The 12,264-nt window shown below is 43.1% G+C and overlaps 1 protein-coding gene across 15 annotated transcripts in view; it reads right to left on the reverse strand.

The window, feature by feature from the left end:
* The window catches only part of KIAA1217 (KIAA1217 ortholog), a 507,222-nt gene that overhangs the window by 132,458 nt on the left and 362,500 nt on the right, over positions 1 to 12,264 (reverse strand). The window lies entirely within an intron of this gene.

Here is a 12,264-nt window from a genome sequence, read left to right on the forward strand (position 1 = left end):
TCTTAGATCTGCTCTCAAAACCAGTGAGTGAGTTCTATAAAGAGGAAACTGGCAGCTGAGTAGCATAGAAGTATTTACATTTTTGCCAACTGAAATGCTATTATTAATAATTAAAATCTCTAAAATGTTGCACTTATCTTGAGGAGTCTGTTGACAAAAATGTTCTGAAAATAAATTTAGCAGTAAAGCTGTCAGATCTCAGTATCAGAATTGCTACTACATATGCTGTGAAGAGAAAGGGTTAGCAAGGCCACAATAGCAGTCTAAAATTTTTATCCAACATGCTAAAAAATTATGAGCTAAACTCTGCTTTTATTTGTATCAGCATAAACGTGGAAAAACTCCAGATTAACTGAATTGCTTGTGATTTCCAGTGTATAACAGCAAACACAATTTAGCCGCACAGAATTAACTATAACTTCCATTAACTGCTAGATCCTGTATGTTAAGATAAGTCTACCTAACCATCTCTGCTGGTACCAATCCAGGTTTTTATATTAGCTCTTATTATTGGAATTTCTGGCTAACAAAAACAAACTCAGTAGGAGAGGCAATGTCCTGAACATTTTCATCGTTGACTTCAAAAATATTAATACATTTTACAATTTATAAGGAAGTTGCATTGATAAATGGGTTCTGTTTTCTCTTTTTCAGAGAACAACAAACTTATGCCACTATAAGTCAGACTGAACTTAGTAGGGTAGTAATTTTCCATCATTTCTCAAGCAAATGCTACAGCCAAAATAAATAATATACCTACCCTAAGTACAGCAATGCAAAACAAGAAAGGTTCTCACCCCCCGCCAGAACTACAGTGGAAATATAAACTTTTTAAAAATGTCAGTTTATATTCCCAGGCATAAAATGTCATATTATATCCCTCTTTATTTCCTCTCTCATTTAAAGGTCAGATAGTTATATTAAAAATACCCTATAGTTAGGCTAAAACTAATTCCCATACTGGGTTTGAAAAATCAGTCAAATTAAAGACAAGTTCAAAGAAAAGAAAAGAAAAGAAAAGAAAAGAAAAGAAAAGAAAAGGCCAAGACAACACATTTTGCTGATATGTGGCTTTTTCAGCAGTTTCTCATGTGAGATGGAGAGAGCTTGTTGCAGCAATGTCATAGATCATGTAATACTGCCCATGTGACCTTGAATATAAGCAACAACTCTTAACTTTTATGAGGTTTTCATTAGACTTCTCTACACCCCCAGCCTTCTCTGCTGCCAGCTTGTCCAGTTGCTCACATACTATAATAAGTTAGAAATATCTAATGAGAAAGCTGAATTCTCTGGAGCTTTGCACTTATGAAATGTTAGCTATTATCCAATGTCCTGCAGTGAAATGATTTTGAAGCATTGAATTTTTCCAGGAATTAAAGCTAGCCACATTTACCCTTAGCAAACCAAGACGTGCTTTGAAGTACCTCTGACATGATCAGCTCTAGTCTACAAGGTTGTAAACACAGAGACTGGTGCATGTACAATACTGCCTGAGAGTTTACAGAAGTGACAAGTGACATGCAAACATGAAGGATTTCAAGAAGTCAGTACATCTTCCATTCAGTTATCTGAAACGTGGCTTGGCAACCATCATTGCTAAAATATTTTAGTTACATAGGTATGCTTGTTAGACGCTGTTACCAATTAAAGTCACTAACTTAACTCATTGAACAATAAAGGGAACTAAAGCACTTTATGAAGCTCAGTTTCCTGTTCTGTTCATAGAAAAATCATAAGGAAAATATAAAGCAAGGTGCAATATAAATGAATCAAGACAATCCGGTAGAAACACTTCATGGTTTAAGTTTGCTTTTTGAAAAAATGATTTTGATAAAATAATTTTGCTTCATGTTTCCTCCTGCTACATTTGGTTGCATTGCTCTTAAGACAAGCAGGATGACGAAGTTATATCTGTGCAGTTACCAATATCTGTTAAGTTACATTCTTGTTTTGAGCAATTCTTTAGCATTTAATATAAAACGACTCAGATCCCCCTCAGGATTAATGCCAACTTCACAGTGACTCACACACAGTGGCGAGCATTGCTTAATCAAATCACTGCAATGCTAAGAGGCTTACCAAAGACTAATTAAGCAAGGGTAACTCATACAGTAGATTCCGTAAAAACAAGAAGCCTGATTCTCCTTTTACATGCACTAAAGTAAATCTGGAGGGGCTCCACGGAGGTCGATGGAGTTACACAAATGTAAAACCATGGCAGTGAGAAGTGAATCAGGCCCATAACGTACAGCTATATGCCCTGTAGAAAGCCTCGAGCCATCTGTGGCACTCGACTAATGTAATATTTTAAATTTTAAACAGATAAAAAGAACTACCGTATTTTTCGGCGTATAAGACGACTTTTTAAACTAAAAAACAACCCCCAAAAATCGGGGGTCGTCTTATACGCCGGGTATAAACAGCTTCGGCTGAGCCAATCCTGGGAGGGGTCTCACTGGTGTATGCTATTAATGAATACAAAGCCTGCTTGGATTGGCAAAGGTTGTAATAGCCTGCCTCTCTGACTCAGCCAATCCGAGCAGGCTTAATAGATGACACCGCTCCCGTGAACGCTCCGCCCTCCTTCTCCTCCCCTTCCCCGGCTTCCCGCGAATCAAATGTTCGCGGGAAGCCTGAAAAAAGGAGCGGGCAGGTAAGCCGGGCGTCTGGGGGAGGGGGCGGGACGGCTTACCTTTTTATCTTTGTTTTTATCTTTTCATAGAATCATGGAATTCAAGATCAGAAGGGACCATTATGATCATCTAGTCTGACCTGCAAGATGCAGGCCACATAAGCCGATCCACCCACTCCTGAAATAATTCTCTCCCTTGACTCTGCTGTTGAATGCTCCAAATCATGATTTAAAGACTTCTAGTAGCAGATAATCCACCAGCAAGCGACCCCTGCCCCATGCGGCTCCGGCTCCGGTGTCGGCCAGGGGAGTCGGGCCCCGCAGCTGCGGCTCCGACCCTGGCCCCCGGCAGGGGTAAGAGGCCAGGGCCAGGGCTGGGACTGGGGCGGGGGAGGAGGGGTTGGATCGGGCAGAGGTTCTGGGGGGGCAGACAGGGGATGGGGAAGGGGGGGTTGGGTAGGCGCCGCGTGGGAGTTCCTGGGGTCTGTTGGGATGGTGGTGGATGGAGTCGGGGCAGTCAGGGGACAGGGAGCGGGGCAAGTTTGGCAGGGGGTGCGGTCCTGGGGGGGAGTTAGGGTTGGGGGTCTTGGGAAGGAGTGGTCAGGGGACAAGGAGCAGGGCAGGGGGGGTTATGGGTTGTGGTTTCTGAGGGGGGGCAGGACGTGGGTGGGGGGTGTACTCACTGGGTGGTTCCCTACCGGGTCTTCGGTGGTGGGTCCTTCAGCCTCGGAAGGGGGGGTAGTCTTATACGGCGAGTATAGGCCAAAACCTATGTTTTAACTGGAAAATTAGGGGGTCGTCTTATACGCCCAGTCGTCTTATACGCCGGAAAATACGGTATCACCGAGGAATGGTGGCCATCCAAATAGTTCTGAGATATCAATGCATATAAGGACTGGGGTGCAGTTTTCTTTTTGCCAATGGTGAGCACCAGGTTGGATGTTACAGTGACAGTCAGAGCAAGTTTCTGGACATATCAGGTATCTGAACTGCTTCCTAGAAAAATTGCCCCCCCCCCCGCCGGCTGAAAAAAAGGGGGAAAAAAGCCACAATCCGTGTCTATGGAACCATAAACTACTAGAATCATTGTGAAGATAGTTGGGGAAGGCAGTGGGGAAACTGGCAGTAGTATTTCAGTGCAGGTGTCACCACTAGGCATGTTCATAGAATCACAGAACTGGAAGGTACCTCAAGAGGTCATCTAATCCAGTCCCTGGCACTCAAGGCAGGACTAAGTATTATCTAGACCAGTGGTTCTCAAAGCCGGTCCGCTGCTTGTTCAGGGAAAGCCCCTGGTGGGCCGGGCCAGTTTATTTACCTGCCGCGTCCACAGGTTCGGCCGATCGTGGCTCCCAGTGGCCGCGGTTCACTGCTCCAGGCCAATGGGAGCTGCTGGAAGCAGCGCAGGCTGAGGGACATACCGGCTGCCACTTCCAGCAGCTCCCAGTGGCCTGGAGCAGCGAACCGCGGCCAGTGGGAACTGCTATTGGCCGAACCTGTGGACGCGGCAGGCAAACAAACCAGCCCGGCCCACCAGGGGCTTTCCCTGAACAAGTGGCGGACCGGCTTTGAGAAACCTGACAGGTGTTTGTGGGATCTCCATCACTGGGGATTTTTAAGAGCAGATTGGACAACCTCCCTAGGCAATTTATTCCAGTGCTTAACCACTCTGACAGTTAGGAAGTTTTTCCTAATGTTCAACCTAAACTGCCCTTGCTGCAATTTAAGCCCATTGCTTCTTGTCCTATCCTCAGAGATTAAGAAGAACAATTTTTTCTCCCTCTCCCTCTTCTTTGTAACAACCTTTTATGTACTTGAAAACTGTTATGTCCCCTGTCAGCCTTCTCTTCTCCAGACTAAACAAACACAGTTTTTTCAATCTTCCCTCATAGGTCATATTTTCTAGACCTTTAATCATTTTTGTTGCTCTTCTCTGGATTTTCTCCAATTTGTCCACATCTTTCCTACAATGTGGCACCCAGAACTGGATACAATACTGCAGTTGAGGCGTAATCAGCGTGGAGTAGAGCTGAAGAATTACTTCTCATGTTTTGCTTACAATACTCCTGTTAATACACCCCAGAATGATGTTTGCTTTTTTTGCAACAGCGTTACACTGTTGACTTATATTTAGCTTGTGATCCACTATGACCCCCAGATCCCTTTCCGCAGTACTCCTTCCTAGTCAGTCATTTCCCATTTTGTGTGTGTGTGACTGATTGTTCCGTCCTAAGTGGAATACTTTGCATTTGTCCTTATTGAATTTCATCCTATTTACTTCAAACCATTTCTCCAGTTTGTTCAGATCATTTTGAATTTTAATCCTATCCTCCAAAGCACTTGCAACTCCTCCCAGCATGGTATCGTCCGCAATCTTTACAAGTGTACTCTCTATGCCATTATCTAAATCATTGATGAAGATATTGCACAGAACTGGACTCAGAACCGATCCCTGCGGGACCCCACTCATTATACCCTTCCAGCATGACTGTGAACCACTGATAACTACTCTCTGGGAACAATTTTCCAACCAGTTATGTGCCCACCTTATAGTATCTCCATCTAGGTTGTATTGTCCTAGTTTGTTTATGAGAAGGTCACATAAGACAGTATCAAAAGCCTTACTAAAGTCAAGATATATCACATCTACTGCTTCCCCCCATCACAAGGCTTGTTACCCTGTCAAAGAAAGCTATCAGGTTGGTTTGACACAATTTGTTCTTGATGATCCATGCTGAAGAAAGGTAAGCAGATAGTAACTGAGATGACAGAGAAATATGTATAGAAATGACACTACATAGGTTTCTGATTGCAACCCTCCACTGCAAGTCATTAATGTATTTAAAAGTTACCTAAATACTTAAGGCAGTATATAAGACTGGAGAGTAGTCCTTTAAATAGCTTGTGAGCCCTCCAGTGGAGATCATTGTGTTCTAGGTTTTAGAAGTTTCCAGAGCCCAACCAGAACAGTGTGCCTATATAGCTAAGCCTTGCATATTACGTATATTCAGTAAAAATGCTTATATTTGGAGCTGTGTCCATGTGGTTCCTACATGTTATATCTTTTGTGTAAAAGAGCAAAAGGCATAACATTTAATGTAGGAGAAAAGATTAGACTTGCTTCACAAAGAAGTCCTGGAGCCTAGGAGGAACTCGTGTGTGTGTGTGTGTGTGTATCTCACACACACACACACACACACACACACACACAGGAACTGCCTAGTAACTCATGAACTGCTTTTGGACATGTGCACACAAAAACAAGGAAACACCACCATTATCTAGCCATACCCTTGGGACTCAGTAATGCTCTGACACAGAGAAAGGACACCTATAATTGGTCAATAGGGCTAGTATTCTTCCTCAAACCCAGGACTTGCTAGAGAGCAAATATCCTCAATCCACATCGGGCTTTTCTCTCCCATAAATGCAAATTAATGAGGTTCCATTTTACATTTGTTTGCTGCAGTATGCTTGATTGTTCACTCAGTTGGGATTTTTTGGCACATTCTCCAAATTGTTCTCCAAACAGGTCTCCCAGCATTAGTGCTGCTTAAATGGGTTCAGCTGTAATATATAGATGCAGAAAAGTCAGTATAAAGGATGAGGGATTCCTCTCCTACTTCTCAGTAATACTTTGAAAATACTACTTGTTTAAATTTTCTTAGTGACTATGGAGAATGCGTTCAGGAATTGAAAATGATCCCATCTAAGATGCTTCTCTTCTGACTGGTCTTGGGATTTATGCAAAAGGATAAAATTGTGGTTAAAGATCTCCTGATTTGTGGTCTGTAAGCAAATGTCTTACTAAAGGAAATAACCTTAAAATAGTCATGTTCATCCCTTCATTTCAAGTGAGAAGGTTATGAAAGAGTAGAGGACCCATCTGGGTTTAATAGGAGAAAAGAGAGATATTGTCAAATAGTGATCAGTGAAGTCAAGGGAGGTGCTTAAATAAGGAAGGTGAAGTGCTGTAGGGGATGCCAAGTAGAGAGACATATTTAGTAACCTACTGAATACAAACGACTCTCCTTGCTTTCAAGGCTTTACACATGCTGCCTCACCTATCTAACGTCTCTCATTTCTCTCCACTAATCTTCTCATCTCATTTCACCATCCAAGATACATAACTGTCTCTTTTACAACTTCCTTCCACTCTCATTTGCAGTTGTTTTCCATGCTACTCCATACACCTGAAAACCTCTTCCTTCATTTCCTCTTTCACATCCTTCCTGAAAACATGCCTTGAAGGAGATCTACAAACCCTGCACACTTCCCCCATTACCCTTATCCAGCTGAAAAAAAGAGCTAAAAAGCACTCCCGCCCAAAACACACACAAGAAATACTTAACTTTATTCCTCAATCACTCTGCCCTTTATTGCTCCCCTCCTCACAACCTTTGCTTAGATCTTGTCTACTTAGACTGTGCTCTCATACGTTTCTGTACCGTGTCTGGCCCACAGTTAATGCTATACAAATAGTAAACAAAGGTATCAACACATAATAAAGAGATGGTAGACACGGTGTGGTGTAATTTTACCCAATTATATGCTCTAAGGAACACCCTAAGCACAGTCAAAAACACTTTCTCTAGCTTCCTTTTGAGGCTTCAAGAATGGGAGAAAAGAGAGGGAGTAAAAAAAAAAACCACCTATTTTTTGACCCTTGTCAATACTCTATTTCTCCTGTGGGTGTTGCGAAAAAATAACTACCTGGATGTGAAACGGACTTTAGATGTACACATAACACATGTACAATGAGCTCAGTAAACTGCAAATACTATAACTGAATGTGAGCTCTCATTACCATAACCCTTGCTCCTCCTCATCCTCACCCCACCCTGATTGTTTGTATCTCTCACTTGTGTTGTATATAAATTGCCCTATACGCTGGTTGGGGAAGGGACCCTGTCTGAGAGTCTAGCACTCCTTGGGGTACTATATTATCACAACAATATTCTTTTATTTAGGGATGCTGTTAGGGCCACGCTGATGGGAAAAGAGAATCTATATATACCAGGGGTGGCCAAACTGGCTCGCGAGCAACATGTGGCTCTTTTGCCATTAAAGTGCAGTTCGCAAGCCTCCACCGTCCTTCCATTCTCCACCTACCAGACTGGGTGGGAGCTCGGGACATCTGCCTTGCACATATATGGGGTGGTGGGGTAGGAGCTTCAGTCCTGTGGGGAGGAGGGTCTTGGAGCTTCAGCCCTGGGGGGTGCATCTGCCGGGGCTCCAGGAGGAGTGGGGCTGAAACCCCAAGCCCCAGCTCCCAGTAGGTGTACTCCGGCTCTTGAACTTCTAAAGATTGTCATATGCAGCTCAGAGGGACATTAACTTTGGCCACCGCTGATATATACTATCCACACACATATCCACACTGTATATATTTATAGAATCATAGAAATGTAGGTTTGGACCTTGAAAGGTCACCTAGTTCATCCCCCTATGCTGAGGCGTGTCTAAGTATATCTAGGTTTCAGAGTAGCAGCCGTGTTAGTCTGTATCTGCAAAAAGAACAGGAGTACTTGTGGCACCTTAGAGACTAACACATTTATTTGAGCATAAGCTTTCGTGGGCTACAGCCCACTTCTTTGGATGCATAGAATGGAACATATATTGAGGAGATATATACACACATACAGAGAGCATGAAAAGGTGGGAGTTGTCTTACCAACTCTGAGAGGCCAATTAAGTAAGAAAAAAACTTTTGAAGTGATAATCAAGATAGCCCAGTACAGGCAGTTTGATAAGAAGTGTGAGAATACTTACAAGGCAGATTCAATGTTTATAATGGCTCAGCCATTCCCAATCCCTATTCAAACCTAAGTTGATTGTATCTAGTTTGCATATCAATTCCAGCTCAGCAGTTTCTTGTTGGAGTCTGTTTTTGAAGCTTTTCTGTGGCAAAATTGCCACCCGCAGGTCTGTCATTGAATGACCAGACAGGTTAAAGTGTTCTCCTAATGGCAGGGCTGGCACTTCCATTTAGGTGACCTAGGCAGTCGCCTACGGCGCCAGGATTTGGGGAGGCAGCATGTTGCTGGGAGGGCAGCAGGCGGCTCCAGTGGACCTCCCGCAGGCGTGCCTGCGGCATGTCCACCGGAGCCGCGGGACCGGCAGCGAAATGGGTAGAGCCGGCCCTGCGCCTAGGGCGCCAAAAACCCTGGCGCAGCTCCTGCCTACTGGTTTTTTAGTGTTATGATTCCTGATATCAGACTTCTGTCCATTAATTCTTTTGCGTAGAGACTGTCCGGTTTGGCCAATGTACATGGCAGAGGGGCATGTATACCTAGACCATCCTGACAGGAGTTTGTCTAACCTGTTCTTAAGAACCTCCACTGACAGGGGATTACCTCCCTTGGTAACCTGCTCATTTATTTAACTATCCTGTTAGTTAGCAAGTTTTTCCTAACATCTGACCTAAATCTCCCTTGCTTCAGATTAAGCCACATACTTCTTACTCTACCTTCGGTGCACATGGAGAACAATTGATCACCATCCTCTTCATAAAGCTCTTAGCATATTTGAAAACTGTTTATCAAGTTCCCCTCAGCCGTCTTTTCTCAAAACTAAACGTTCCCAATTTTTTTAAATAGAAAATGTGTGTGTGTGTGTGTGTATGTGTATATCTATCTATCTACACACACACACACTTTCTATTTAAAACACAGCTATCCATGTGTGTATGTGTGTGTGTGTATATATATATATATACACACACACACACACACACACATTATATATAAATTCTTAAAATAAATGACTTTTTCCTCTAGCACTTCTTTCAACAAATAGAGTAACTAAACCCCATACACATCTTTGTCCCAAAGCAGCAAGTGCACACACACACAACTCTCAAGGATTTTCACCTGGGAAAAGGAATATATTTGGTTTGGGGAAAAGATGAATTAAATATAACTATCTTTTATTGCAATTTTTTCTTCTTTGTGAATTATTTCATTATCTTTAGATGAAAAAGCTGTGATGTGGCATTCACTGATCATAACTTACAGAAAACCATATCATTCCAGAAGCAGCCTCATACAGGCAACTGCGTTATTGAGGGCTAAAAAACCAGTAAGTTATTTATATTATTCCCTCATGGTTGCTCATATATTAGTAAATGACTCTGGCTCCTACTTATTTACTTTAGGTATGAATGTTTCATTGTTTTCTGTTAAAACAACTGCAACAAGTTACAAAGCCCAAAAGCTAGTTCCTCATTCATTTTCTTTTGGATTGGACAGCCACGTTAATTTGCTGTGATTTGTAGAGGCTTGTCCTCCCCGATTAGCAGGTTCTTATTAGAAGAAATATTTGCTGTTGCACTCATGGGCTCTCAGTGTCTCTAGTGTTAAAGCAAGCACCCTTACCTCACCTGTCTGGACACACTCCCTGGTTTTCTTGCATCTGTTCCTTCACAACTTCATTCACATCCTACATCAGTGGCAAATAGTACCTGCCTCCCAACAACACATACACAGAGAGCAAAGCCTGAATTAATCTTCTCTACTGCAAAAATATTTGACAAGAGAGCCGCAACCAGGAGGCTACTAGTCAACCTGGGTCATTCTGGTGCATTGTTGGTGCCCCACTGACATGAATTTACATCAGTGACAATCAGCTAATAGCTTGTGAGACACATGCTGGTTCTGTGGCCCTAAACATTACTTTGGTTGAATTGTCCTGTCTGACTGGTGCTTAGTCAGTGCTTCCTGAGTCTCAAGCAAAATATGAGGAATGGAAATCACAGCAACATCCCAATGTTACCTGAGACATGAGTAATTAAATAAAGCATAGAAAGCAGTGTAAATGGACCTGCAACACAGAAGCCAGGCAGATCTTTTCATTCTCCAAGGAAGAGAGAAAACTAAGCCACAGGAATTTCCCACTGAGGTAAGAAGGGTGACACTCTTCCCATTTAGTAACCTGGAGGGGAAGATGAACTTATGCGATGATGTCAAATTGTCATAGGATGATGTTGCATTAAAACTTGATAATGTTCAGTCACAATGACATGTCACCAGATAACCCATTATTAATGGATTGTCATGAAGGAAATGTCAGGATGCTGCACTGAGTGATTATTTTATGCATCTCTGCAAATCTATTTGAGGATGAAGCTATTCTCTGCTTGTTGAAGGTCTATTAACACTAACTGCATATTTACTATTGCATATTTACCCCAACTTTTTTCATCTGGCCTAGACAATATGTTTACTCAGATCCCACAATTTATCATTTATATTTTTAGGGTGGAATTATATTCAAATCATCCTAAAAAGCTGCAGAATTTTCCACCAGCCTTCAGAGCTCCTGCTCATGACTGGCTGCATGCCTCCTGCTGTTGTAACCAGCCAAAAATATATCTTGTAATTCGACTGCTGTGAAGAAATGAGCTTGAAATATGCAGGTCAGTTATTCCTACTCTCCCTTCTCATCACCACAGACTTATCGGGGTGATCTTCAAAGTCACAATTTAAACTTCTTTTGATGCTCCTATATAAATCTTTCTGGTCAGTTCAAACTTGGGTGCCTAAAGTTAGGCACCTAAATAAATGAAGCCAGATTTTCAGGGCTGTTGCATGCCTGGAATTAACACATTTATTGAAGTCGATGGGAGGTGTGGATGCTCAGCACTTATTACCACCATGCTCTTATCAGGGCCTGGTCTACACTACGCATTTAAACTGGTTTTAGGAGCATTAAACCGATTTAACGCCACACCCGTCCACACTAAGAGGCCCTTTATATCAGTATAAAGGGCTCTTTAAACCGGTTTCTGTACTCCTCCCTAACGAGAGGAGTAGCGCTAATATCGGTATTACCATATCGGATTAGGGTTAGTGTGGCCGCAGATCGATGGTATTGGCCTCCGGGCGGTATCCCACAGTGCACCACTGACCGCTCTGGACAGCAATCTGAACTCGGATGCAGTGGCCAGGTAGACAGGAAAAGCCCCGCGAACTTTTGAATATTTCCTGTTTGCCCAGCGTGGAGCTCCGATCAGCACGTGTGGTGATGCAGTTAAAAATCAAAATAAAGAAAGAGCTCCCGCATGGACCATGCGGATGTGATCGCTGTAAGAGCAGGCAAATCTGTTCTATCAGTGCTCCGTTACAGAAGACGAATTAAAAAACATTTTTTAAAAATCTCCAGACAGACGCCATAGCAGGGACACAGCGCACTGCTGCGTGACAAGTGTAACGGAAAGCCAAGGAATCAAATGGACGCTCATGGACTGGAGAACTCAAGCTATCCCACAGTTCCTGCAGTCTCTCTGAAAAGCATTTGCATTCCTGGCTGAGCTCCAAATGCTTCTAGGGTCAAACACAGTGTCTGCGGTGGGTCAGGGTATAGCTCAGCAATTTACACCCCCCCCCACCCCCAGAAGTGAAAGGGAAAACAATCCTCTCTTGACTCTTTTACATGTCACCCTATCTTTACTGAATGCTGCAGATAGACGCGATGCTGCAGCACTCAACACCAACATCCTTGCTCCCCCCTGCCATGGGTGGCTGATGGTGCAAAACGATTGGTACCCGTCCTCATCATCAGCCTATTGGCACATGGGACAGTGCAAAAGGGCTGGTAACCATGCTGACTAGCGTCCGTCAGGTCGATCA

The sequence above is a fragment of the Mauremys reevesii genome, linkage group 2 (genome assembly GCF_016161935.1).
Source record: "Mauremys reevesii isolate NIE-2019 linkage group 2, ASM1616193v1, whole genome shotgun sequence".
Lineage (NCBI taxonomy): Eukaryota > Metazoa > Chordata > Testudines > Geoemydidae > Mauremys > Mauremys reevesii.